This window comes from Felis catus, chromosome A1 (genome assembly GCF_018350175.1).
Source record: "Felis catus isolate Fca126 chromosome A1, F.catus_Fca126_mat1.0, whole genome shotgun sequence".
Classification (NCBI taxonomy): Eukaryota; Metazoa; Chordata; class Mammalia; order Carnivora; family Felidae; genus Felis; species Felis catus.
In genome coordinates, this window is record NC_058368.1 from 42,935,935 (window position 1) to 42,962,910 (window position 26,976).

The 26,976-nt window shown below is 33.9% G+C and overlaps 2 long non-coding RNA genes across 4 annotated transcripts in view; both read right to left on the reverse strand.

Annotated features, from left to right (window-relative positions):
- The window catches only part of LOC123384424, a 37,808-nt gene extending 33,323 nt beyond the window's left edge, over positions 1-4,485 (reverse strand). Inside the window, exon 1 of the long non-coding RNA XR_006595487.1 lies at positions 2,261-4,485. This is a non-coding gene — a long non-coding RNA (uncharacterized LOC123384424). The remainder of the gene's footprint in view (positions 1-2,260) is intronic.
- A 5,607-nt stretch (positions 4,486-10,092) lies between these two features.
- LOC123384429 overlaps positions 10,093-26,976 on the reverse strand; it is a 134,230-nt gene continuing 117,346 nt past the window's right edge. For 2 of the 3 annotated variants that reach the window (XR_006595490.1, XR_006595491.1), the window contains 4 exons: positions 24,639-24,744; positions 23,270-23,421; positions 11,515-11,655; positions 10,093-10,278 (listed from right to left, as the gene is read on the reverse strand). This is a non-coding gene — a long non-coding RNA (uncharacterized LOC123384429). The remainder of the gene's footprint in view (positions 10,279-11,514; positions 11,656-23,269; positions 23,422-24,638; positions 24,745-26,976) is intronic. The other variant, XR_006595492.1, reaches the window with a different exon arrangement.

Below are 26,976 nucleotides of genomic sequence, written 5' to 3' on the forward strand. Positions count from 1 at the left end.
GACTTTGAAAAATATAATATTTTAACATAATTTTATTTTTAAATTAAGTTGAAATCAGAAAATAAGCTTCCATTAAATATATGTGGATCTGGTGGTGAGCCTGAGAAAATAGTCAAGAGGTTAGAGAGTTCCAATGTTTAAGAGTTTTGCTTAATGAGTTTTGTAATGTGTTGGGGAACAATAGGTTATGCTCCAGATGGAACAAAGTTTCTAGGATTGTGTTACAATTATGCTGAGACTATTGACAAGGGGAAGTTATAATGAGCTAAGGCAAATGTGAAATTATGAGGATTTTTGTGATTTCAGAGGAATAACTATTGGAAATATTTAATTTTTAATAGTAAGCATGGAGTTTGATTACTGTGCTCTAATATAACTTAAGGATAATATTTGCTTGCATGCTGATAGTTATTCAATTATAAGATATAAGATAATTATTCTAAGATTGAAAAAAGTATATATGCCTCAATTAAGACTTCTTCCTGAGAGAACCAATTTATATGGGTAAACCAAACTAATAAAACAGTAAAGATGGTACATTACATATTCTCTGGAATTCAGGGAATCAAATGCTTATTGAAAAACTCATATTTTCCTTTATGGAAAATATTGGCTTCTTAATTATTTCTACTATGAACAGTAAATTAGTTTTTCTTTTTTTACAGGCTTAATTAAATTGATAGGAAAAGGGGATCAGTTATTCAGATATTTTTCACACAAATTTTTAACAAAATGTTCTAAGGGCTAGTTATAATCTTGTCTTTAGCCAAAGAAAAATTAATTGAATACAACAGGGTATTTTTCTTTCTTCTCTTTTCTTTTTTGTAACTTGTCATATGGTTTATGACTACAATAATTTCAATATTAACTAACAAGCTTTTTTAAAAAATCACACCATTGGTAAGATAATTACAAAGTAAGTATTAAATAAATTTATTTACTACTTCTATCTTCTGTTTCCTAGGCTTTATCATTTGAGAATGTACCTCAAATTTCTCTTCACATGACCACTTCCAATCACTTATCACACAATCATACATTTAACAATATTTACTGAGTATTGCATAGTTGTCAATCACTGTGCCAAAATAAGCATAAAACAACTGTCTTTGAGCTTGGAATTGTAAATTTATTAAATAAATGCTGCTGGACATGCTAAATATATAACTAAAGTTTCCTAATGTGAATTTTTCTCTGATAAAAATATAAGAAGAAGACATAAGGCTTAATTTGCAAGGCAAATAAAGGATTGATATAGATTATGCATTATTGATTTAGTCATATTTAAAAATGGTATAGCTTATTATAAGAAAAATATTTGAAGAATTTCTAGAATTCTTTAAAAGCAATTTGGTATGGCTTATGGAATAGGTGAGCAATTTAGCAAAATAGACTTTTACTACTATAAACACTGCTCTGGGATAATTCTGTCCTAAATCATGGCAACATACAATTACAAGGACTTTTGCAGATTAAAAAAACATTCAGACTGAATAGAACAGCACCTGGCATACATAATAGATTTGTTTCAAAGCATTAAAAATTGCATTTTACTTCATTATTTAATCTTCTGCTGTGTTGGTTGGCTTTGATAAAGTGAAAAATAGCCCTTCTGACAGCTAGAGTGTCAGGAAGAATTGAGACAAGTAACAGAAACCACAACTTTTCCAAATGGACTACATTATAATGTATAAAACAGATGAAGGGTTTCAAACCAAACCAGGATATTCATCACAGAATAAGTTTAAACTTTTTCCAGTTCATTTGGTACACATATTCCAAGAAAATGGTATAGCAACTCCTCATGGATTCATGTATTCTAAAGACAAGATCGCTGACTATTCTCAAAACTTTAGTTTATAATTTCTTACAACCTCTGAAAAGATCATTTCATAACTAAACTCTGTCCTCCAAACTTTATTAGTACCCCTTCCCTAAGGCTACTTTTTGGGATACCCCAGAATTTCCTATATTGTGGGATCTTGCTATAGCATGTACTAAACTTAACTGTTGATTTTGTACATTCCTCTTAGTCTCTGGCTGATGGATATATAGAGTTTATTTAGGTGCAGATGTTTTGGGTTTTAGTCTTTACACATGCTAGTAATGAAATTCGATATCAGAAATATACAACAGGTTGCATTGTGGGCTCCATCTCATGTAATCTAAAAATAAAGACTTGATTTGAATTACAGTTAGTTCTAGAATCAACAGCAGAATTTGTAGATCTTTATAGTGCTTGAACATTAATATGTCTCACCATTGACCTGCTTCTTTTGGTGTCTGGAAACTTTCCCTTCAAACCATATTCTCTATTCTTTGTATCCTTCATATTGAAGAAATACTATGGCAGCATAAAATCTTTGGAAGACCATGTCTATGTTAAAAAAAAAGATTTCTTTTAAAATTCTTTTAGTTTTAAAGCAAATTTGAAAGATATACAGAGTTCTTTATAGCCTACAAACAGATTCTCCCAATGTTAACATATTACATACTCATGGAACTTTTGTCAAAACTGGAACATTATCATTAGTGCATTACTGTCAGCTGAACTATACATTTTACCAAGATTCCTACTATTTTCATTTTACTGTTCCATAATCCAATCCAGGATACCGTATTACACTTAGTCATCATGTCTCTGTAGCCTTTTCTGTCCTATTGCAGTTTCTCAGTCTTTACTTGTTTCTTACAGTTTTGACAGGTTTGAAGGATATTGGTCAGTATTTAAAATATCCCCTCAACTGGGTTTGTCTGATGTTTTTTTTTCATGATGCTTCATGATATCAATATGACTTATTACTGGTGATGCCAACCTTGATCACTTGATTAAAGTAGTGTTTGCCAGCTTTCTTCACTTTACTATTTTCCTTTTCGCATACTCTATCATTTGTAAGTAAATTATTAAGTTCAACCCACAATCAAGAACAGGAGAATTAAGCTCCTCCTCTTGAGAAGGGTGAAGTGATGACACATAATATTTAGAACTTTTCTCTAAGAAAGATTTTCTCTTTATTTATTCAGTGTCATGTTGGATTCACGTATGTTTATTTCATAATTTGAGTTTTAATCCAATACTACATTATTTAAATTTTTACTCAAATATTTTCTGCTTGTCTATTGAGAGTGCTTTCAGGTGATCCCTGTGTTCTCCCATTCCTTCCTCTTCTTCCCTTCTCCTTGTACTTCCTTCACTTTCTGGCATTACAAGATGTTCCAGACTCTTATATATTTCCTATCCAGGCCCTAGCATTAGCTATTTCTTCAAGGAGACCTAGATCCTTTTAATGGAAAATGGCATTTGGAAAACAAAATCTGAAAATCAGATTCCTGTATTTTGATAGCTTACCATAGTATAAATTCTACTCTTCACATATAGAATCAAAATAGTAATAAAATTATATTTCAAAGCTTTTCTCACCTCTAGAATACCATAATATGGAAGTTAATACATGAGGAACATTCAGAACATATAAAATCAATTTTGTTATTGGGGTGACAGCAGTGATATCTGGGTCTGGTGGCAGCAATGGCAGCTACTGACTTTCCAGTTGAGTGATCAGTATGCTTCTGGAAGTTGTTGCTAGTAGGATCTGGTTTCGCTAGCTCTTAAATGATTTTGTAAACTGCCTGTTCATAAACTGTAATAATCTTTTTATCAAAATACCTGCAGAGTTCTATTGTCTGAAACTAAGAATGTTAACCCACGCACTGATTACAGGAGATAAAGTGCCAAATGCAGGTCACCAAATCAGGACAGATACCGCATCCTAGAGTGACATCCAATCACTCTGTAAAACCACGACTGTGAAGGAAAGAAGATCAAATTTAGAATAAGTATCCAGCATACTCATCCAGCCGTAATTAAAAAGACCTCTCAATTTCATCATCTTTATCATGGATTTGAGTCATCAATGTAAGTTCACCATGAAGCATACCACTTTTCAGGGGTATACATATTAGATAGCAAACTTGCACACATGAAACATTCATGCTTTCAAACCTTATACAAGTCATGTCCTTTTTATAATTTTTGATTCAGTGTTATAGGACTTACTGACATTATGGAAATGTTGATTAGATTAATTAGCATTACCTTGTGGTGAGCACCTTGAGTAACATGGTCATATAATTTCCAAATGGTTAGATATTTAGTTTCTACTGAAGTCCTAAAGCAGTTCCAGAGATATTTTCAACAGCAGAAGATATTCTTGCTGAAGTTTACATGAAATTGGTCAAAAGTCTCTGGGTTCTCTTTTATAATTCTCCTGTTTGAGACATTTTAACACTGTCGTATGCCACTGTCTTCACTTTGTAGAGTCTACCAGATGGTAAAGCCACATTTCAAAGACTCTTGTTTGGAAGCATGGGATGGTACAAGATCTTTCTCTTATATTAGACTCTCATTTATATTTTCTCTTCCTTCCTTCCTTCCTTCCTTCCTTCCTTCCTTCCTTCCTTCCTTCCTTCTTTTCTTTTTTCTTTTCTTTTCTTTCTTTCTTTCTTTCTTTCTTTCTTTCTTTCTTTCTTTCTTTCTTTCTTTCTTTCTTTCCTTCTTTCTTTCCTTGTTTCAGTAGGCTGCATACCCAGTGCAGAGTTTGAGTGGGGCTCAAACTCATAACCCTGAGATCAAGACCTGAGCTGAAATCAAGAGTCTCTGACACTTAACTGACTGAGCCACACAGGGACCCTTACACTGTTCTTAAAGCCTGAACATGTGAGTTATTAAGAAAATTGTTTCCATAAGGAAATATCTTGTAGCCTGCCTCCAAAGTCTTCAACAACTGAACCTGTTTCTTAGGTGCAAGGAGGATTAATAAGCAGCAACGTGTATACCATATATACCCATGTCACTGTGTCATTTTTTTTTTCTACCAATAATCTTCTGGATCCTAGGAGCATGAGAATGTAAGGATGGTAGACCAATATACTGTTCCATGGCATGGTGAGGGTCTTGGACTCTGTGGACCATATTGAGGAATAATGTGCAGGAACTGATGTATCACTGAGGTGGTAGATTAAAATCTGTTCTCCCATTTTGTAAAAAAGGCAAACAAGTTCTGGTAGCTTTTGTGTACTTGGTGGAATGTGTTATCCTCATCAATAGCTACACTCCAAATATCAGAGGCTCTATTAATTACAATAGTTCACTTCAAAAATCAGAGGCCAATATCAATTTTCCATTTTCAACTACAATAACTTACAACAAAATTAGTGACTTAAATTTTAAAAATCTTATAATTTTGTACATCAGATATCCAAAATAAGCCTCACTGGGCTAAAATCAAGGTGTAGGCAGGACTGTTTCTTTCTGGAGGCTCTAGAGGAGAATTTACTTCCTTGCTTTTTCCACTTTATAGAGACTACCTATATTCCTTAGCTCATTCATGGTTTCCTTTCCCATCTATAAAGCCAGCAACATGGTGTCTCTCTGGCCCTGTTTCCATCTTCATAGCTCTCTTCTTATCAACCTGGGAAATTTCTCCACTTTTAAAGATTCATGTGGTTATCTTGGGCCGACTTGGATAATCCAGGATAACCTCTCCATATTAACTTAATTATTTCTGCAAAATCCCATTTACCATGGAATGTAATATATTAACAGACTCTGGGGATAGGGCATGAACAGCTTAGCAGAAGATTATTTTACCTATCACACCATATTTAGTTATATTTGTAACAGCAGTCCTATTTAGTCTCCATCTTATATTATTCTCTAGGAATATACAAGGATTTTACTAACCAATCTTAAGAACTGAACTGGACTGAACAAGACTGCTATTACACCTGTGACTTTAAAGCCTTTGATAATTAAATCAGTCATTTATATTTCCCTAAGAATGATGACAGTGACGCCAATGATGACGATAATGATGACGTGGCTGGGATGGGCTCCTCCATTGACTTCCAGTTGTTTCTTTGTACCATATCATTTATAGGCTAGGAAAATGGTATTTGTCTTTCTCTGTCTGACTTATTTCATTTAGCATAGTGTCCTCAAGGCTTATCCATGTTGTCATAAATGGAAAAGATTTCTTTCTTTTTTTTATGGATGAATAATAATCCATTATATGTGTGTATGTGTATATATATACACACATATATACATATATGCTATGTACAAAAACATTTAAAAATAAAAATATGTTCTAATATTTATTATCTCCCTTAAAATTTTTTCAAAGATTATCTCGGAGTGTGCTAAATATTTTTTCAAGATCAAATTGTTTTGGTCCCATATAGATCTAATAGTGATCCTATTATTGTTGAAATACTAATTTTATCCCTTTAAAAATTATTTAAATATTTTAGTTCAAACTTCAATTCATCATTATCTTAACATTTCTGTTTTTTCTGCTTTTCGTCGACTAACTTCAAAAAGCAGTTCAAACTAAATTGTTCTTATATCCATAAAATTGACAGATTTATTTTAAAACAGTATTTGTTCTTACTCGTAGATATAATTTTGATTTGCTAGTTTGTATTGTTTGAAACAACTTGTAGTCTTACTGATTCTCCTATTTTTTTTTTGAAATGTACATTCTAACACTTGCATTCTTGTAACATAATTAATCCTTTTGAATGGTGGCTCGACTTTAGTAGCATTATATGATACCAAATTCAATAGTTAAAATATAAACATCTAATATTGAATTCAAAACTGAGAACAGTTGAATAGTAATCTTTATTACTTCCTTTCTCAAACTTCCCATAAAATACTACAGTAAGCAGAATGACCCACACAGGTGCACACACCCTAATTCCTATATTTTATTGCAAAGCAAAAATGACTTTCCGATTGTAACTAGGGATAAAAACTTAAAATAGGCAGAGTAGCTTGGACTATCCAAGTGGCCCCAACATAATCATCTGAGCCCTAAAAGCAAAGAATTTTCTCCATCCATAGAGAGAAGAGGTGAGGCAGAAGGAGAAAAAAGAGATTCAAAATGTTGGAAAAACTCAATGCCCTATGACTGGTTTGAAGATGAAAGGGGCCAAATGAAAAGAAATGCAGGTGGTCTAAAGATGCTGAAAAGCTCCCAGCTGACAGTCAGCAAGGAAATGAGGACCTCAGTTTCATAAATGTACAGAACTGAATTCTGCCAACAATTTAAACAGCCTGGCAATGGATTCTCCCTTAGAGCCTCCAAACATCAGTCAGGCCAGTCAACTTTTTTATTTTAATCCTGTGAGCACAGAAGTCAAACACACCAAACTTCTAATCTGCAGAACCGTGAGATAATAAATAGGTATCATTAAAAAAAAAAAGATTTATATTACCCAACTCAGCCAACGGAAAGAACTATAGCTAGATTTTCAAACTATCATATTACATGCAGAGTCTATTTACATGTGAGTATGTGTGTGTGTGAAAATATACACATGACTAAGCATGTATACCTATAGCAAAGAAATAATTTTAAAAATTGTACCTTTGATTAAGGACCTCAAACACTGCACTTGTAAAATTTCCATTTTTTTTAAACGTGTATATTAGGAAAGTCTTGGAAGTACTTTTTGAACATGACCTTTTTCTTCCCTCCGGATATTTCACTTCATCCTGAGTGCCATTTTGAATTAAATTCTGATTAAAGCTCAATGAGAAAAGGATTGACAAATGGAGCAAATTGTTTATGTTTTCCAGTACAGGAGGAGAAGCAATGGTAATTTCAGAATACATTAGTACTGAAAAGGGATAGGGTTGAGAAATTTACTCACCTTCTACATCCTCTGACATAGCATCATTCAAGTTTTCCATCCTTTCCAAAGTAATGTTCTAACATTCATCAGAGAGAAGTAAAATGTTTGTGAATTTAGCTGAGGGTGTATTTTGTTGTTTTATGTTCCAAAGTGGTTTTTTGTCAATCCCAGCCCCATGACTATGAGCGGTAAGTAATTCCTTCAGGAGAATCACATGAAAGCCTTACATTTTATTCCTTACTTGAGGTAAACTTCTGAGAGTTGAAATAGTCATTCTATTATTTGGAGTTGCTTAGAAATATCAGAAGCAACAAGCCGACCCTGAAATCTGATATTTCTCATCTCTCATAGATTTCTGGCAGCAGGTTCTTTTGTTTGGTAGCAACAACATACCTTGGCTCAGCTGAGTGAAAAAGACAAAAAGGATTTTATTGGAAGGTTATTGGAATGACTGAAAACTTAAAAAGAAGTGAACAAACACACTTTTAGGTAGAGCCCTGAGACCTTAGCCACAGGAGCTCCTGGAGATTTTCTGTAGGCCTTTCTGAAAGCAAGTCAGTGCTAAACACCTTTGCATCTATCAGCTTAAGAATCGATTTCCCAGGAAAAGAAATCTGATTGCTCTGTATTGGAATTTTGCCCTTGTGTCCATCATCCCAAATTAGAAGAAAAAGTGAGAAGCCTGCAGTTAATCGAGAGTGCCAAGAGCATGATGCCCCTGTCAGTTTGGGGGTTTCCAAAACAGAGACAAAAATCATTATACACATTAAATATCAAATCAAGAGTTTCCTTCTTGCTCTTTGTGTTTGTTAACATATAACATTGTAAGAAAACTTTAACTTATAAGAATAATTTAAAAGTTTGAAGGCTTTAAAATTTTTATATTATATTATTATTATATTATATTATTTCTATTATATTATTATTATATCTTTTGTTTTACTGTTTTTTTTTTCAGCGTTTATTTATTTTGGGGACAGAGAGAGACAGAGCATGAGCAGGCGAGGGGCAGAGAGAGAGGGAGACACAGAATCGGAAACAGGCTCCAGGCTCCGAGCCATCAGCCCAGAGCCTGACGCGGGGCTCGAACTCCCGGACCGCAAGATCGTGACCTGGCTGAAGTCGGACGCTTAACCGACTGCGCCACCCAGGCGCCCCATGTTTTACTGTCTTTAAACTCATTCTTTGTTTTGTTCAATCATTTCATATTTTAACTCTTATTTTTAATGAACTCATTTGATTCTAGCTAGAAATTTTTCTTGGAGTGTGCTAAAGTGTTTCTCTGGAGTTTTGCAGTTCTCTTCATTTTTTTGTGATAGCTTGCAATTTCAACTCTGTTATTTTCTTTTCCGAGGGGCTTTGGGATATCTTTCAAGGACACTGAGTTAGGGGGAGGGTGGAAAGACTATCTTTTCATATTGCGTTTTAGTTATATGCTTCATTGTGAGATAAAGTGGTCTAATATAATTTTTTATGTGTGGAATTTATTGAGTTTTCTTATTGGACTAATAAATGGAAAAATTTTACATATTCCATGGGCATTTGTTAAAAACTTGCTTTCCTTATTATTGGAAAATTTTTTTTTTCAAATTTTTATTTAAATTCTAGTTAATTAACATATATTGTATTGGTTTCAAGAGTAGAGTTTAGTGATTCATCACTTACATATAACGCCCAGTGCTCTTTACAAGTGCCCTCCTAATACCTATTACCCATTTAACCCAACCCATGCCCACTCCCCTCCAGCAACCCTATTTGTTCTCTATAGTTAAGAGTCTCTTGGAGCACCTGGTTCGCTCAGTTGGTTGTGTGTCCAGCTTTTCATTTTGGCTCAGGGCATGATCCCAGGGTCATGGAATCGAGTCCCACATTGGACTCCATGCTGTGTGGAGCCTGCTTAAGATGATCTCTTTCTCTAAAAAGAAAAGAAAAAAAAAGAATCTCTTATGGTTTGCCTCCCTCTCTTGTTTTTTCCCCCTACTCCCACATTCTTGTGTTTTATTTCTTAAATTCCACATCTGAGTGAAATCATACGGTATTTATCTTTCTCTGGCTGACATAATTTATTTAGGATAATACACTCTATCTCCATCCGCATCATTGCAAATGGCAATATTTCATTCTTTGTGATGGCAGAGTAATATATATATATATATATATATATATATATATATACCATATCTTTATACATTCATAGGGTAATATTCATTCCTATATATATATATATATATATATATATATATATACATACATACCTACATACCATATCTTCTTTATCCATTGATTAGTCGATGAACATTAGGGCTCTTTCCATAATTTGGTTATTGTTCATAATGCTGCTATAAACATCAGGGTGCATGTGCCCCTTCAAATCAGTATTTTTGTATCCTTTGGGTAAATACCTAGTAGCTCAATTGCTGGGTCGTAGGGTAGCTCTATTTTCAACTTTTTGAGGAACCTCCATACTGTTTTCCAGAATGGCCGTACTAGCTTGCATTCCCACCAATAGTTTCATGCTTCTGCATATTTCTTACTTGAGGATATGCTTTTTAATGGCTATGAAGTCCAGATTCTTTCCTTAAATTAAAAAAATATATTTAAAGAGCAGAAATTATCACTGCTAGTGATCTGTTAGTGCTAAGCTTATTTTACCAACATGGCACTGATTATAATATAATGCTGTTTCTTTTATATAATGATGGAGTAGTTAAATTGATGGCTTATCTTCTATAAACTATGACTAAATTATAAATAACAAATTGAGTCAAGCTTATTACTTGGATTATGCAAATTTTCCACATGCCTGATAATACTTTAGTCTCATATTTATTTAGTGATGCATACTGAGTTCAAAGGGATCACTTCCCATGTTGGTTTTGGTTCCATAGTATGTGTTTTTAGTATTATATGTTTCTGAGATAGGATTCTATGTGTTTAACATGTCTGTCTCTCCAGAAGGATATAAATAATTTGAAAGTGACACTAAAATGTTGGAGCTCTTTGAAACATAAATGCCAAATACATCACACCCCTCTTCCTAATCACAGTTCTGAAAGCAATAAATGATAACATGAAAGTCCAGCATATTAGTTTTCTGACTGATAAAGTTGGTCAAGAACTGGTCTTGGTAATGAGAAACAAGTAGGCTTGCAGATACTTCCCAATCTCCCAATCACGTTTACGGCACAGTCCCTCAGGGAAATGAAAATCTACACTTATCCAGGATTATGCAGTTATAAATCTGGCACTTAAAACAACAACAACAAAAATGTAAAGAAAAGAGAAAGCCTGAAAACCCAGGATTTATAGCCTCTTAGTGGATTAGCTCCATCCAGTGTAGCAACATAGGCCAATGAACATCACTTACCAAGCAGGTAACTCATTCTTTCACCATGAGAAAAAAATAAGTAATGTGCAGGTCAAGAGGTCGTTTAAAGTGGAGATCCTACATACTAAAATAACAAGTGTGGAGAAGCCTTTTCTCTGACATTATGTAGTCTTTAATATTGATATGTCACTCTGTTCAATACAACAGTCAGCAAACTTTTTTGCAAGGTACCACATAATAAAAAATTGGGGCTTTGCAGTCCACATGGTCTCTACTGCAACTACCCAGCTTTGTCTGGGCAGCATGAAAACATCTACAGGCAATACAAAATGAATGAGTGTGGTTGTGTTCCAATAGAACTTTATGTCTAAAAACAGGCAACTAGCCTAGATTTCTCTACTGGCCTTAGTCCACCAACCTGTGTGTTTGAGTAATATTGACTCAGTTTACAAAAGAAGTCTTTTATATACACATCTTTATTTTACCTTGATATGTGGCTTTCGCAGATAATTTTGAAAGCTTCCCAAGGAAATGAAAGATTAACATCAATGTATAGAGCTTGAAACCATAGCTCTTTTTTCCTTTTTTGCCATTTTTCCTTTTTTGCATTTCCATGTGACTAGATCCTAAACATTGAGAAATATTATTATTAGGGGCTGCTAGTTGAATCAGAGCCATCAATCCTCAGTTCAGAAGTGGCTTTTGAACAGCAACTTATTTATCAAATAGGATTTTGTTTCCTGACTCCTTCCATCTCTTTCACTCCTGCTGAAATGGTCATGGTTTGGTACTTTGGTGGATTACCTTAAGAATATTTGTTCAATAGAAGAATTCTTCCCAGAGTTCTTTCCATGTGGTATCTGAGACATACTGGCACTTCTTGAGTCAGACTATTAATTCTGCTTTTGTTTTGATTGACTCACAAATGTGAAGTGACCCATGTGCTACAGGATCGATTCGTCCAAGACAATTAACTCTGCTTATCTCAGTGACCTCCAAAGCGACTGATTTTGCTTTCACAAACACTCGTAGCAAAGTATAACCAGTCATTATGTAATTGATGAAAATGACTGCAAATATGTGACCCCAAATCATTGTGTCTATCAGATGGATGTAGAACTGTTGATATATTTTTAGATTTATTCCTCTGAAATAAAATTTAAGTGCATGATTCTATACCTCTGATGTCTATGTAAGTCACATGTGTTATTTTCAAAAGAAGATGGCTCTCTGTTTTTATCTAAGAAGTATTAATCACATGCAAATTTGACATATTGTGTCTAAACTAATGGTTCACAGTTATCAGAGTATGTTAGAATCACCTGAAGACTGCATCATTTCTGCCTTGCTGAGAAAAGAGATAATAAAATGTGTAGTTATACTGTGGTTTTGAAGATTAACTGAGACAATGTATATAAACCCTTGCCACAATGACTGGCAAATAATGAGAGCTTTAAAATGTTAACTTCATTGTGATGAAAACTCCTGGGGCTGCAATTTACTGTTTTCTTAAAGTAAGAGAATAAAAAAGTGTTTCAATGTTCTTTTGTTTTTAATAAAATGATTTGTCATGAAAGCACTGAGCAAAATTATAAGCATATTATGACATAATTAATGGAATAATGACTAACTATTCAAACAGTAACTTAATTTTGTATTTTATAAAGAATTGTGTTCAGTTTGGTAGAGACAACTTAAACATTGTAAAATAATAAAAGTACCAGGCATTTTATACGTTCATCAGTAAGTGAAAAATGGCGACATTAGCAGTTGGGAGGCAGCTAAGGAGAAAAAGAAATTTCCTGTTAGTGGAGACTTTCTGCTTAGATCATATAGAGGAGTGTTAGCAGCCAATATAAGAGAAGACTTTAGTGTAAACAACTGTTCTCTAATTTTCTGGTTAGATGTGTAGTCACTGCCTAAGAGCAACTAAAATCCTTCTGGGCCAACTGGCCATGATTCATAGGATTAATCTTCTAAGAATACAGCGGTTTCTAAGCCTGGGTGATAATTGAAGTATCTAGGAAAAAATGATTTTAATTATTTTATTTTAGAACATTCAACTGATACAGATATCTGATTTTTCACCCCAGTGTATATCAGAAGCAATCCTACACCAGTTACATCTTGTAAAAAAATTCCATAGGCAAGAACTCTTCCACAAGCAAATAACATAGTATATGCCGGGAGGTCTGTCCTTAGTATGTTTATAAAGAGATGAGACCAGATCTTCTGCAATTCTCTGGCTCTCTTGTAATGAGGGCTTTAGTTTTTAATATTTTCAACTATGTTTATCAGGAACAGATGTCTAAAATTTCCTTTTTCTCTATTTTTGCCTTGTTTTCATTTTTAGATTATGCTGGCCTTATAAAGAGCCATGGTATATTTCTTCATTCCTCACTTTTGAAGAGTTTGTGTAAAATTCATTTTAGTTCTTATTTAACATCTAAAAAAATAAATTCACTTAGACCAAAAGAGTTCTTTGTAGGGAGGTTGTAGCTCAAATATTATGGATAATCCAGTACAGATCTGTATTCTGTTATCTTCCTGTGAAGAATGTCATGCAGATAAATTGGCTGAACTCAAATTCTACACTCTGTTCCTCCTATGGTAATCAGAAAGCTAAATTCTCTGCTCTGTAGTTTTAGTCTTCCAGCCATTGCTTTCTGCTGAGTACACTGGAACCTGGAAACTTCTCAAAGAATATATATAACTCATATAAGAAAGTGGGCAGAGTTTTATATGCAAATTTTGTATCTCCCCCTCAGTAGCATTTTCTTTCTGGAATTTTCCCTCTCACCTTCTAGCCACTTCTGGAATCTACAAACACCACCATCTGGTTCCGCAAGTCTGTAAGATTACAGTTTCCACAGCTTTTCAACTCTCCCAGGCAGGCCCACTGGAGAGGGCGCTCAGGCAAAAAATAACATAATTGCAAATAGTACGAAATTTGTTACTCATCTCCAAGGTAGGACTTCCAGTCTCCTTCTGCTTGTGGTCACTCCCCAGAGGGTTCATAAAGTTGTGCTTTTAAAAATATTTGGTCCAGGGGCCCCTGGTGGCTTGGTGGGTTCAGCTTTGGACTTCAGCTTAGGTCATGATCTCACGGTTTTTGAGTTCAAGCCCTGTGTAGGGATCTGTGCTGACAGCTCAGAGCCTAGAGCCTGTTTCAGATCTGGGTCTCCCTCTCTCTCTGCCCCTCCACCGCTCACACTCTGTCTCTCTCTCTCTCAAAAATTAACAAACATTTAAGAAATTTAAAAATATTTTGTCCAGGGACTTTAATTTTTATCTGTAGGAAAGATAAGTTTATTACAGGCTATTCTGTCATTGTTATAAATAGAATTATCTTCCATGAAACATTTTGAAAAGCATAATCTTGGACTTCACCTCAGAGCTACTAAGGCTTAGGACCCTGTATTGCATAAGATTCCTATAGTTAAGGGTGCCTGGGTGGCTCAGGTGGCTAAGCCTCCGACTTGTGGTTTCAGCTCAGGTCATGATCTCGTGCTTTGGGAGTTCGAGCCCCACTCTGGGCTCTATGCTGACAGTGGGAAGGGGTCTGCTTGGGATTCTCTGTTTCCTGCCCACCCCCTCCCTCCTTGCTCATGCTCTCTCTCTCTCAAAAGTAAGTAAATAAACATTAAAAAAAATCCTGTAGTTTATTATAGCTATCAGCTAGGATTTAAAACTTTCCTATGAACCTAGAAAATTCTAGGATATTTTTTTCCTTTTTAAAATTAATTCATTTATTGTTTAATTTACATCCTGGTTAGTTAGCCTCTAGTGCAACAATGATTTCAGGAGTAGATTCCTTAATGGCCCTTACCCATTTAGCCCATTCCTCCTCCCACAACCCCTCCAGCACCCCTCTGTTTGCTCTCTTAGAATATTTTTATTAATAAATCCTTGAGGGTATCAAGAAAACCCTAACTGATAGAAATGTTTCTATCTCTTTGCATTTAGAATTGTAAGTAGTGCTTTTCTGTAATTTTAAGAGCTGTAATTTGAGGTAGAAAAAAATAGCAAAGGCTCTTCAAACGTATGTACGAGTGACTTGAGGCAGTAATTGTCACTACAGTAATACTTGCTATCTGTCGCCAGGACTTCTGACTACAAGCAATGCTCATTGGGTTATGTTGTCATTATGTTAAAAGATAGTGTTAGAGAAGATATTCTCCCAATCCATTAAAATTCAATTGAATATATGCCTCAGATCTTGGCTCAAACAAAGCATTTAGGAGACAGGAAAGGAAAATTTCCAAGACAAAGCAGAAAATGCTCAAGAGGCAATACTTTCATGTTGAAAGAACAATTCCAAGCTCACTTTAGACTGATTATTTGTAACAGAGCCATTTTAGGAAAGATTAACCTGGTTTGAGACTGCTAGAGCTCACGCTTAAGGAAGCAAAAGACCAAAATATCATTTAGCATCCATTAAAATATATCTGAAAATGAAGTTATCAAAGACATTTATTACATGAGACTGAATTATGGCCTTCTTCTAATATCGTTATTCTTAAGTTGAATGTAATAAAATTAGAAAAATTTTGTTGGAAAAATTTGAGAACTATCTAAAAATAACTAATTTTCATAAGGATAAGATTTTTAAATCCCGTAAGATATCTTCTGACACCCAGGGTCTCCGTATATTGGACTTTCTGCAACTGTATGATGTGTTTCTGGTAGTACAGATATACTAAGCTTATAATAATGGGTTTGTGAAGATGGCAACTGAAGAACTAGGCAAATGCTACAATTTGACAAAAAAAATGTCTTTGCTTAACTGAAAACTTATTTTAAAGATTAAGGCTCTTTTGTATTTTAAGTAAACTCTAGGCACAACATGGGGCTTGAACTCATAACCCTGTGATCAAGAGTCACATGCTCTACCAACAGAGCCAGCCAGGCACCCCAATATTAATACTTTTACAATTAGAAGAAAAAAATATATTGGCACAACAGGAACAAAATATTTTGTTTTTAATCAGTGAAAAAATTGGAAAAAAATTCTAAAAGTTATGAATGAGGAAAGTGAAAAACTTCAACATAATAAATGACTAATTTTACACGCATTATGAAGAGAAACAGTGTTATAAGTAGTTTATGTTGTCTCACACTCATAGATTAAAATTTTAGTTTTATATATATTTTGATTACTAACCATCAGTATTCTCATCCATGAACTAGAGATGATGATAGTAGTATATGTTTCCTCATAGCACTGGGGTAAAATTACACGTGATAATGTATGTAGAGTGGTTAACTGGGTGCCTGGCACATAGTAAGATTTCAAAAGGATTACTTATACTTTTTGTTTCTGTTATTGTTATTTTTTATTATTATAATTAAGAGGAGGCTGAGAATTCTCAACGAAGGAAGACATTTTCAATGCTCTGAAGACCAGAATCAAAAAAAACCTGATTACATTAAAATCCATCTAATTTCTTCTCTGTACTTCAAATTATAGATAGTATATTATTTTTGTCTTAATAGAAAACATCAGTCTATGCTAAGTGTCTTGTCTGAAAGTTGGTATCTCTTTTTCCTTTGGTTTAAAAAGATGATGATACAGAGAAGCTGCATAAATGGCTTGTTTGAGGAGGTTTCCAATTTGAAACTGTGTGCTGCTTTGAAAAGAGGACCCAAAGACTCGTTTATCAGAGATTTATCTACATATCTATGTAATCAGATATCAAGGACTTAAAAATATTTTTCCTTTAAATTTTAATAATAATAGTTTGAGAGAAAACTGAGAATTTTAAGAAAGTTAACTATTTTATTTTTAGGTTATTATGTGCATGATTTGAGTATACACATTTTAGGTAAATAACAAATACACATTCTAATCAGATCATCACATGAAGTAGGATTAGTAGTAATAATATTCACATCCGGAACCTGAGAAAGCTATAGAAAAGTCTAAACAGTTTAAAGTGATAGAGCCACCAAAACCATTTCTGACTCATTATATTAAGAAAAATTGAAGCATGGAACTATTTATAAAATACAATTATATTTTACAGTTAATTGTGTTCCAAAAATGTATAATAATTGTGTTATAGACATACACTGAAATCTACATTAAGAAACTGGAGCTGTATTTGAGTTGATATCATTGTGTCACCTAGGAAAACATCTTAAGCATTGGGACCTTTGTTTTGCATCTTTTAAATCATCTAACTGAACGTGATGTAAAATTGAAGATGATTCCCCAGTAGAAGCAAGTAGACAACCTGTAATAGCATGTTGACTTTATTACCTGTGCTGAACGTGCAGCAGATTCATGATGATGGTCACAAATGGGTGCGTAAGTGTCCTCACTCCAGCTTAATGACTTATGGTAATCAGACCATATTTAGGCTTACTAGATTAATAGTAATGACAAACTAAAAGAAAAAAAAATGTGCATGTTTTCAGGCTAAATCTGCCCATTGCTTTCTTTTGAAATTAAGCTACACAATTTGAGGACTTACTAGTATGCTTATAATGCATACAAAAGGGCTACTAAAGTCTTGTGTTCTAAATTTTGATAGATCATGATTTACAACCTGATCTTATAAGTAAGTATTTAAACTTTGACAAGGTTTAAAACCTCAATAAGCTCCAGTTCCCTTATTTGAAGTCTTTGATGCTATTACTCATAAAACCAGCATCATAATGTTGTTGTGTGAATTGAGTTATGCAGGTTAAAAATAATCTGTCTCCAGTACAGAGTAAGGGCTCAATAAATTCTAACTGTAGCGTCTTCTGATAGGATGGGGGCCACCAAATGTGCGACGACCCTATAGGGTGGAAGCTGGCAGCACAGGCAGTGAAAGAATTCACCCAAGGCAGAACAAAGGAGATAGAAGTTTATTGAAACACTGCAAGGCAAGGGAGGGGCAGGCAGAACAGCAAAGCAGAGACTGCCAAGAGGCAGTGGTGGGGGCTGTAGTTAAAGGGAGAAGGTGAGGAGGTATGGGCATGTGTGGAATTTTCTTTTTTTGGCAACTGTGCCTTAGTGTAAGTAACCCATTGGTCAGTTAGGGCATACAGATATTTGGAGGTGGGTTGCCTAATGGGTCTGTTTGTATTCAGCCAGGGGGTTACTGTGGGCCTGGCTACCTTACTCAGGTTTCCATTATTCAAGTTCATTGCCTATAAGCCACCTTTACACTAACCTTTATTATTGTTGTCATTACCACATCATCATTGTCATCATCATCATTTAGTAAAGTTAATACTTATTTCTAGTTAGCTTCCTAATAGCCAAAAGAAGAAAGATATTTCTGCAGTTAAAATAACAGGTATTGCTTGGGAAACTATAATACATTTGTGAAGTGTGAAAATATTGTATGAAGTTTGTCTAAACTCTTCATTTATGTCTTCAAATAAGTATATCTGTTGCTAAAGATCAATTATTTTGCGAAGCCAATACTAATTTCTTTGGAATCTCTAGTGGTAATGGTTTTTGGAATTATCGGAGATACTTGGCTTTGCACATACATATCTACATTTATGTCTATAATATCCATATCCACATTCACATTCCAGGTCTTTATCTATCTCTATTCCTGTTTTTTTTTTTTTTTTATTTGAGAGAGAGAGAGAGAGAGAGAGAGAGAGAGAATGTGAATGGGGGTGAGGAGCAGAGGGAGAGAGAGATTGAATTTCAAGCAGGCTTCACTCTCAGTACAGAGCCTGACGTAGGGTTCCATCCCATAACCCTGGGATGGAACCCAGACACCCTTCTATCCCTATCTTAAAAATAGCATGGTCAGGGTGTCTGGGTGGCTCACTTGGTTAAGAGACTGACTTTTGATTTTGGCTAAGGTCTTTCATCTGTCTTTTTGGTAATAAACTGTAAAAACACAATCCTTATAAAATGTTGGCAAAATATTTCAAATTTGCTGAGCTTGAGATACATATATATAGATATAGATGATATAGATGATATAGATATAGATATAGATATAGATATAGATATAGATATATGTCAATCATGCTGTGTGTAAAGGCAAACTAGAAGGAAAACAAGCTTATAACAACTCAATGAAAGTATAAAGATCACAGGGCAGAGTATCATTCTTTACTGATACTGAGTGGAACAAAAAAAAAAGCAAAAGCCTCACAAGATTCACTATTACTATTTTCATTGTTGGACTGCCATTTCCATCTTCCCCTTTATTCGGAGCAGTTCCTTGGACTGATTACATAAAGAAATGTATAGAAATCTCTAGCAAGTTAATTTCCTCTTGTGGAAAAAAAATTTTAGATTTTATTTATTTTATCTTATTTTAATTTCTAGTTTAGTTTTATATAAAGAGGGCAAATGATACAATAGATTACCATTTGAAGGTTTAGCTGTCCTTTGAACTCAAATCTCAATAATGACTGTATATTTAAGACATGGGTGTCTTTTTTTTTTATAGATAGTGATTAAGTTTTTTTTTCTTTTTTTTTTTCATTTTAACTGATAAAAACCCTATAAAACTGTTGGAGGACTTTTTTTAAGGGTTAAGTAATTATTTAAATCTTTTCTTTCTTTTTTTAAATAATGAGCTTTGGTATCAGCCCACAAGAGAACAAATAAATTTTTAAAGAGCTATTCTTTACATGTCTATATAGATGATTATTTATATGGGTACACTTTTTAACATTTCAATATTAAAACTCTTTTCTTTTCATTCACTTAGCTAATTTAAACAAGACTGACTGTAACAAAGGCTAATCATGTGTAAATATCAGATTGTTTAGAATCAACGTGTGTTTGAATGTTATGGCTCAAAATCACAGGCAGTTAATTCATAGAGTCACCTATAATTAATTATAAAATCACATCATAAAATACATTTAAAGTAATCTCTACGAAGTTATTATAGAATATTAGTTTGACTTCATTAAAAAAGAATTGAACTCTAGAAAAAAGTGTTTTGACATGCTGAACACATTATAAAACATTAAAGAACCAATTTTAAATTCTTCCTTTCTCAAGCTAGATAAAACACCGTGCTTTAAAGTGCTAAATAAGAACTGACCCAGAGATTACCCTTCTCCAGCCAATCAATCAACATGCAATTTTATGTGGAACTGCCTGCACCCCACTTTTGCCTCCTCTGTCATCATGTTTAATATTGACTAAAGGGATGACTGCAAGCCATAGACTAGAGATTAAATTCTAGGTCCTAGGATTCAAGTTGGGAAGTGAAATTTCAAATTACATAAACATAAATAGTTCTAAAAAGTTTTATAAGTGTATAATTGAAAGCAACCTTTTGTATTTTATAAAACCATAGGAAGCAAAGAGGGGAAAAGATAAGCTGCTAAAGAAAGGAAATGATCTTCTATAGATATGGATTCTGTGCCAAATACTAAAGCACTACACATGAAAATCAAAGAAGGGGAACTTAAGAGATTTTCTCTGTGGGCACACTAATTAAGAGGTAAATTTGTCAAATAAGACAAAATGATAGTATTTGAAAATAAAAACAGTAAATTCCTCATATAATACACAAATAACTTAAATCAAAGAAGAGAGCCCTGATAGATAGACAGGATAACATAGTCCAAAGAAATTTAAATCTAGAGTTTTCAGTGGTTCACATCTAAGTTTTTTTTTTAAATTAAACTACAGTTGCACAATGAATAGCTTTTTGAAGAAAAATTGTAGATTTTAGTGATGACGTAGATTTAATTGAGTTAATTTTTCTGAACATAAAAATTGTAGCAAAGTTGATAATTCTTTATCACAGGAATATTTGTTGACTCTAATCAGAGAAAATGTACTTAGTGCTTATGGCTTTTAGTATTCTTTTAAAGATTATGACTGTAATCTTTAAATTAGAGATTGGTGATTCTGAAGTAGAAACTTTATTACTTAAAAAATATTTTTAATGTTTATTTTTTTGAAAGAGAAAGAGAGAGACAGAGCATGAGCAGCTGAGGGCAGAGAAAGAGGGAAACAGAATCCGAAGCAGGCTCCAGGCTCTGAGCTGTCTGCACAGAGCCCAATGCGGGCCTCAAACTCAAGAACTGCAAGATGGTGACCCCAGCTGAAGTTGATGCTTAATGGACTAAGCCACCCAGGTGCCCCAGTGAAGTAGAAACTTAAAATAAAATCTAAAATATATCTAGATATTTTACTTCTTCAAAAAAGAATGTCCAAATATAAACTTTGCATGCTTATTTATTAAAAAGCCTGCTAATAACTTTATACATTTTAACATCTGTACTTGTCAAAATAGGCTAGACTATGATTCAATAACAAACCTCAAACTCAAACTTTCAGTGACTTGATACAACGTTTTATATCAGAGTTATGAAATGCCCAATACGAACCTCCACGGCAACTTTCTTTCAGTGACTCCAGAAATTGAACAGAGAAACAGGTGGAATAGCTTGATATTTAGTTAAGTCCTGAATATTTATATTATGCAATCAGGTTCTGATGGCCATGGTTTAGGAAGAGAAAATTTATTGTTGCTAATCTTGAAAGCTTTAATATGCACACACGATTTGTGTATCCAGTCAATGAGGGTTATTGAATGTTTACTATGTGTTAGCTAATGTGAAAATGTTGGTGCTCCTTAGTGAATGCTCAAGAAAGAATTCTTGAGATGTCTTTGTTGCAAAAAAAAAAAAAATGTGGTTTTCTTAAAGCACAGGAATGGGACCTATGGGCAGCTGCACTGGGGCTGTGAAGAATGGCTGATTATGTACTTTCAAGCTGTGCGGGGTGGCGGGGGGGGGTCGGTTAGGGACAACATAAGTCTCTAAGGAATTTGGAAGCAAGGACCTTGAGGGGCTAGCTGTTGTTAGGATAAGGGCATTTACTACCATCCGGTAAAACCTTAATCATGAGACCCTTCAAATATATGTCAGTGGGCCATATGCTTGGAGGATCATTGCTAACACATATCTTGGGAAGGTAGAGATAAAGGAAGTTTCCAAAGGAATTTTTATATGTGAAAGGAGACTTACAGGATCTTAGAGGTCGGGCTAATGTTAAGCTAAGGTTGCCTTTTGCCCTCAGTAAAGTCTTAACATCAAGGCAGCTAAGCTTCTTGGGGAAGGTCACTCTGCCTGTCTCAAGGACTTGTCAGTGGGCTGTAAGTTGTAAGGAAATTTAATTTTTTCTTTTGCCTTTGTTCTCCACATCATTAGCCATTGGGTAGGCACATAAAATGTTAAGCAAAACAGACTTTTCATGTTCTAAGGAAGCTTACAGTATGGGGTATGTTTCGTAGGGAGAAAGGGTGAGTGGATGTTGATCAAAGAATCACCTAAGAATATAACTTCAAATTATAATAAATGTTATTTAATAATAATGGGGATCTGTATAAACACATAGAAGGGTTTCTATTCAAGCAAGTGGAAAAGATTAGGAAAATACAGATACACCTAAAATCTGAAGAATTAATATGAAATGTTCATTACCCTGAAGGAACAGAATGTACTAATGTCCTGAGGGAAGTCTGAATAAGTCTCCTTTAAGTAACTGAAGCAAAAATCAGATTATGAAATGCAATATTAAAGATGGTACATATTAAAAAGCAGTAGCCAATACTTAAATTGTATGTGCATGTGTGTGTTTAAGATTGCTCTGGCTCCCATGTAGTGAATTGTATTCAAAGTCAGGACTCGAGTGCAGGCAACAGATGATGGTAGATTTGACTAGGGTGGTGACAATAGGAGATGGAATTGTGGTTTCCCCTGAGAAGAGGAAAAAGAACCCAGAAAGATTACATCTAATTATAAATTTTACATTTGTCATAATATAGTTGAGTAGAATGACCAATGGTTAGGGAATGTATGAAAATACTGACATGTGTGCATGTACCTGGAAGAGGGGTATGTAATCTGAAACTGTTTCCATCCATTCTTGACAACAGGACAGTTTAAGTTTTAAGTAGTTCTCTTGACTTAGTTTATTTTAGTATCTGTGACCTACTAACTTGGGTAACTTTGTGGATTCACTTGGTGATTTCTCTTACCTATGAAATGATTAATGATTAACGTTTACTCCCACCCCCTATTTTCATGTATGCTGGTGTGGCAGATTGATTGCAAAACAGGCCCCGATTCTTCACCTACCCACCAATCCACCCTAACATCTACACTCTTTGCAATGTGCTTTTTTAGTTCTTTATTTCAACTGATGCAGTCATCTTTTTTACTCCTGAAATCTAGACTGGCCTTGTAACTTGTTTTATATAATAGACTGTTAGGAAATGATGCTGTGCTAGTTCTGAGACTCACCATTAAGAGGTCTTGCATGATTCATTCCACTTTTTCTGTGGCTCTCATGCTTTCATCCTGAGACCAAGCCTGGCTGTCTTTCCCAAGGAGATGCATCAAGTAGAATCAAGTCAGTTCAATTTTTCCAGCTGAAAGCCTACATGTGACTCCACCTAAGATCAGTGTAACTGAATAGTTAGACAACAGATCACAGATGCATGGATGGCCTCTACTGAGCCCAACTCAGTCAGGAGAGGTGCCCAGCTGCTAAGATATAGGCTTGTGAGTAAAAATAATAGTCTATTGCCATGGAAGTCTTGTGATCATTCATTTTACAGCACTATGGTGACCCACAGATAACTGAGTTAGTTAGTAATTATTCCTAGGAATATTAGAGATTAATGAACATACTATGCCTTTAATGACAAAGTCTGTATTATATGCTGCCATTTTTACTCTTCAAAACATCTTAGAATGTTGGCTAAACAGCAGATGATAAAACATATCAGTGGCTAGTTATTTGATTTGACAATACAAACATCTCAAATTTTTCCAAAATTTTAAATATTAAAATTATTCATTCAATATTCTGTAGTTTTCTGTTTCATAGTGCCTAGAATAGGCTTCTAAAATGTTTACTGAAAGAATAAATTAAAGAGTGAATAAATAGACTTACATAAAGTGACTGCATTATAGGATAATTGTGTACAGTAATATATTTTGTGTATAGTATAATTGTATACACCACTGTATCTTTCATGTTCTATGTTTGTAATAGATATTTAGAAATTACTTTGAAATAAGTAAGTGAAATAAAATAATAAATGTTCCATTCATATGTTCTGTGAACTGAATTGTGTCCCCAAATTCATATTTTGAAGCCCTAATCCCCAATATAACTATATTTGGAGATCAGGCTTTTAGGAAATGATGAAGATTAAACGAAGTCACAAGGGTGGGGTCCTAATCCAAAAGATTGGTTGCTTATAAAAAAGAAGAAGAGAGATCTCTTTCCCCATTTCCACATACTGAGGAAAGGCCATGTGAAGGAACAAGAAGAAGGTAGGTGGCTGTCTAAAGCTACAGGCCTCACCAGAAACCAAACGTGCTGAATCTTGTTCTTAGACTTCCTAGCCTCCAGAACTGAGATAAAATAAATTTCTGTTGTGTAAACCAAACACTCTATGGCATTTTGTTTTGGCTGTCCAAGTAGACGAAGGCAATATAAAAACAATCATTTGACTGTCAAGTTTACATGCATGAAATAGTGTTGAAAACTAAAGAACACCAATAAGAATCTTCCGAATGGGAGTAAAATGTGTCAAGAGAAAATAAACGGGATTATTTTTAGCTGACTGTGAAAAGGACTAACATATGTAACTTTACTTACATGGTTCTATAAGGCACTATCCTGTACACTGCCTTCAGAATCATAACGGCATCACAATCACATCTTACTTCAGGTCTGCTTAAGAAAGCAGAATGGAAACAGCCTGCTGAAGGGAAAATGACCAATTTATGTAAGAATAAACAGATTTTGGTCCCTTCCTGTTGCTTCTGGATCTCCCTCTTAACTCTATTTCAAGTCAAATTCATTTATTCTGGGTTGTTTTTGTTTTTGTTTTTTGTCTCTATTTATATTAGTATGCAGAGTCTGCTGACTGCTCTATAGATAAGAGTTTGTAAGAATACATTTCAAGTTTACGGACATTGAAAGCAATTAGCAAGTTTTGTGGCACAAAACAATCATTCAACAGAGTAGTTTCACCTCTCTTGTCTAATACATTTAGTATATCTTTTCAAAAAATAATATTTTATGAAATAGTCAATACTTAACTTAGTAAAAAATAATATACAAAGTACCATACAGTTGGAAATGTAGAAATAGTCTTAGGTGACTTAGAGCCATCAGCATTGTGGTCAGAAAGCTGTTTTGTGCAGAAGGGAAAAGCAAAATACATGGAAAGCAAAATCACGGAAGCAAGTATTTTAAAGATTAGGAGAGAAATAGTGCAAAACATTTTCTTCCATCAAGGTCATATATATTTAATGATAAATGAGATTTACATGGCAGTAATATAGTCCTACAAAAGTTAAAAGCACTTATATTGTTTGAATATTTAAAGAAATAGAACAAAAATTGCTTGTTTTTAGTATATACTGTATCTTTCCAAAATGGTACCTTTGTTCAAATATGCACATACTAAAATTTTTCTTTTGTTTAATTTGTTTCATTTTCAAAAATATGAGATTATATTTAAAACATTTTGACTTAATTGTTCCCATGGGAAAAAAATGCCATGGACATCCTTCCTTATTGATATACATTAGATAAACATTTGTTACTTTTAATAGTTTATAGCTTTCTATAAAATGAATTCAGTGCACATGCAACCATTTTCTATACAGATGGTTCCTGTCCTACAATGGTTCACACCATGATTTTTTGGCTTTATTATTGTGTGAAAGTGATATGCATTCAGTAGAAACTGTACTTCAAATTTTGAATTTTTTCCTGGGCTAGCGATACGCAACAAAGTAGTCTCTCACGATGCTGAGCAATGGCAGTGAGCCACGGCTGCCAGTCAGCCACGTGATCACAAGGGTAAACAACTGATACACTTAGAATCATCCTGCACCCACACAACTATTCTGTTTTTCACACAGCATTCAGTGGAGTACATGAGATATTCATATTGCGTTAGATGATTCTGCCCAACTGTAGGCTAATGTAAGTGTTCTCAGCATGTTAATGTAAGCTAGGCCAAATTATGATGTTCAGTAGGTAAGGTGTATTAAATGCATTTTGATATTATGATATTTTCAACTTATGATGAGTTTATCAGAACATAACCCAATCGTTAAGTTGAGGAAGATATGATTAAAGATACAGATCTTCAATGTATCAACATTGTACTAGAATTTTTATATTAATTGCACTCATTCCTGTATCTCTCAATTATTGATGCTTTCATATCTGTAGAGAAATTTCATAGAAGAAAATGCTGGTTCCAGAAGTACACATATTTAAAATTTTAATAAATATTGTCAGATTACTTCTCAAATTTCTATAATTTACACTACCACCAACAATGTGTAATATTTATTCTTCTATACCTTTCAAGTGCAACAGTGACAAATGATATTTCATTACTGCTTTAAATTTGCATTTTCCTGACTTCTGGTAATGCCAGACATCTTACGATATGTTTATTATCCTTTTACATTTTTCTATTCTGTAAGTTATTTGTTCATAATATTTACTATTTTTCAATTGAGTTATTTTACTTATTAATTTGTAAGAGCTGTTTGCTCCTACACTTTGAAATTGTTCTTTGTATTTCTCTGTCATGTAAACTAGGAATATTTTTTCCAGTGGTCTGTCCTTTGTATTTCAATACTATTTATGGTGTCTTTTACCAAATGAATATTTTTACTTTAGTCAGTTCTTTGATCTTTTTCTTTATATGTTTTTAGTTATATGCCCTAATTATCTGGAGAGATAATCTAGGGTTTATTTGTTTATAACTGATTATATTTGTATAAAAAACTAGAGAGAATAAGAGATATTATTCCTTTGCTGTCTTAAGTTGGTATCTAAATGTTTGCATTTTCTCACTTCCTATGTTGTATATGAATTACAGTACCAAAAGATGAAATTGCCTAGTGCCCAGAAATCAACCTCATTTAGATTTTGTTGTGAACCAATGTGGGGGGAAATGTTATGT